The sequence below is a fragment of the Miniopterus schreibersii genome, assembly GCF_964146895.1.
Source record: "Miniopterus schreibersii genome assembly, chromosome: 9".
NCBI lineage: Eukaryota > Metazoa > Chordata > Mammalia > Chiroptera > Miniopteridae > Miniopterus > Miniopterus schreibersii.
In genome coordinates, this window is record NC_138118.1 from 15,949,208 (window position 1) to 15,951,934 (window position 2,727).

Genomic DNA, 2,727 nt, shown 5'->3' on the forward strand with positions numbered 1-2,727 from the left:
CCTCACCTCCCAGTGCCATCTGCCCTGCTCTGTCCTGGAGATCCCTAGCTTCTGGGACCCAGCCTTTTCCTGCCTTCTTGGCTCTCCTGGCAGGGCATCCAGGGGGCAGGGTGGGGCTGGAAGCCTGCAGGAGGGGAAGAGCGAGGACAAGTTCCTGTAAAGGTTGTGGGGGAGGTAAGATGCAGGCTAGAGCAGCCCCTCGTGGGGAAACGGAAGCCTTTGTTGCCACTGAGGAACCCACGTCTCTGAAGGCATCTTGCCTTGGTGGGTTTGAACACAGTGTTTTTAGTGTCTGCAGTCACTGCCTCGACCATGCCTTGTTGACTCTCTTATCCCTTAATGACTTTTTTTTTTATACTCACTTAACGAGACTTTATTAAAGCAGATTGAGCCTTATTTAGTATACTAAAAAGTCCAAAATAGGATCCATTGTGATAAATCTGCTAGCAGAGTCCACAGGGGTGAATGGCTTCCCATCCCTCCCACAGCAACCCATTGTTTAAGATGGGTAGGCAGTCAGCAGAAAAGAGTTTTTTCCAGAAGGTTGGACTGGAATTCAGAGTCCATCATCTGAAAAATGAATTTCTACCTGTTGTGAATTAAAAACAGCCAGGATGTCTTCCGTTTGTAGTTACTGTATATACACAATTCACAATTCTAGGATTTTAATGTGCCCTTAAATAGGAATAGACTTTTATTGGTTCCAGACCATTTTGTGGTGGGAAGGGATGGAGCCAACCAAAAGTGGGTGGGTTCACCCACATGCCCAAAACATGGCTAACATCTCAAGGACTGTCCAAGAGAGAATTCATCCCTCCAGGGATGTCACGGTCCTAAACTCGGTGCCAGGGTGGGGATAGCATGAGCTTTGGACCTAGAGGTCCAGAAAGGCTGGTGGTTGCGGGGAGAGGAGAGAAACCGAGTCCCTCAGCTGGAACCCTGGCTGATCCCACCAGCCTCGAGGACATTCATTTTTGTCCGGTTGTGCTCTGGCACCTGGAGTTGGGCGTGTGACCCTTGACCTGGACAAGGGCCTCAGTTGCCGCTGCTGCTGCTGTCCTCACTATCCTGATGGGCGCCCAGCTGGCTCAGGGAGGAGGTGCCCGGCCTCCTGGGTGCAGGGTGTGCCCCCTTCCCATTCTTCATAGCACCCAGGGTGGGTGCCGGCCGGCCCTGTGGGGTGCTGCGATCCAGGTCTGTTTCCTTTACCACGACGAGGCCTGACAGCTGGGGCCTGCTGCCAAGGGTGCCTCCACTGCTCTCCCAGCTCTCTTCCTTCCTGTTCGCCTTCGGGGCCTCCTCCAGGATGGCGGCGGGGTTGGGCAGGAGGGCCGGCTGGGGCGGGGCAGTTGCAGCAGCAGCAGCATCCCCTTGGGAATCGGAGTCCTCCAGGAGTCTTCGTTTCCTGGCTCCTTCCACCAAGGCTGCGGTCCCCCTCTCACCCTCCTGCAACGCCTGCTTCAGTGGCTCCTCGGACAGGACAAGGGGGTGCATGCCACGTGGGCCCTGAGCTCCTGCAGGTTCTCCAGTACCTCCACCTGCAGCTTGGAGTCCTTGGCTCGGTTCTCCACTTCCATGGGGCTGCTCAGCTCTTCACCCTCCGGCTCCTGCCCTCTCTCCTCCTGCTCCTCCAGGAGCTTCTCGGCCTGGAGGTGTCGCGTGGCCCCGTGCTCCACAGTGTAGTCTGTGTTTTCGGGGTCTGACCTGAAGGTGATCTCTGCCAGGCAGCGCGTGCACTTGGTATAGACACGGACGGCGGGCAGGCCCAGGTAGGCCTCGTCCTGCCCCGTCCCTGCGCGCGGTGACCTTCTCACCCTTGTGGATGGCTTCCCCGCACGTCTTACACCTCACATTGAAGGGGGCCATCAACCGCACCACGTACAGCCGGTCTTTGGGGAGCTTGAGCTTGGGGATCTTTGATGGATCAAAGTCGGGGGGATAGTATTTGTTTAAAACTTTTCGCTCTGACATTTTCGCCTTTGAGTTCTTCTCATTAGCACAGGAGAACTGTTTAGGATCGGTGTTTACTGACCTTCCCCCTTAATGACATTTCGAGTGAATTCCATAACTTCGCAAACACGGTCCGTCATTAAGTCCAGACTAATGTGAAGCTTCAGTCTCACACCTGAGTTCAACTCCACCCTCTTCCTTGCCCCCAAGGAAGGCAGGACCTGCAGTGTTTGGGGTGTGGACGGGGTCTTCCTTGCAGACAGACACCTTCCCTCTCTCCTCTTGGTCCAGATCCTCCAGGGTTGAGGGGTGGAGGTGGGTGGGCAGGCAGGGAGACTGGAATGAGGCAAAAATCATAATAGCTGAGTACTTAATAGTTAGACCAGTGACCTTAATAACTCCTCTCTCAGTTCCCTGAAGGTCTTCTATGGACTGAGGAGGGACCAGCTGGGGTGGTGGCTGGGACAGGTAGCAAGGCTGGGTTCGCCTCTTAGTAAGCCCTGGTGGAGGAGAGTGGCTCCTACAGCTGGTGGTCCTCTAGAGAATGTCAGGGGGACTCTGTCCTCAGTTGTATTTCCTCTGCCACAGCCAGTTCGGATGGCTCACCGTGCTTGTCTCACGTTCACTTTCTCCTTAGACAGGCAGTGATCTGCGGGTAAGCACTTAAATGCCACGTTAGTTTAGGTCCTTCCAGAAGACCTTCAGAACTGCAGCGCTTTAAAGTAACGCTCAAGGCTTTAAACGCCTAAAGAAGTCACCAGCTATTGTTTTGGCCAG

General features: G+C 54.8%; 1 pseudogene across 1 annotated transcript; it reads right to left on the minus strand.

Annotated features, from left to right (window-relative positions):
• Nucleotides 1-1,035: 1,035 nt before the first annotated feature.
• On the minus strand, nucleotides 1,036-1,971 carry LOC308561740 (splicing factor YJU2 pseudogene; annotated as a pseudogene). Its single transcript has one exon. The product of its transcript is annotated as a splicing factor YJU2 pseudogene (transcript).
• Between the last annotated feature and the right edge of the window lie 756 nt (nucleotides 1,972-2,727).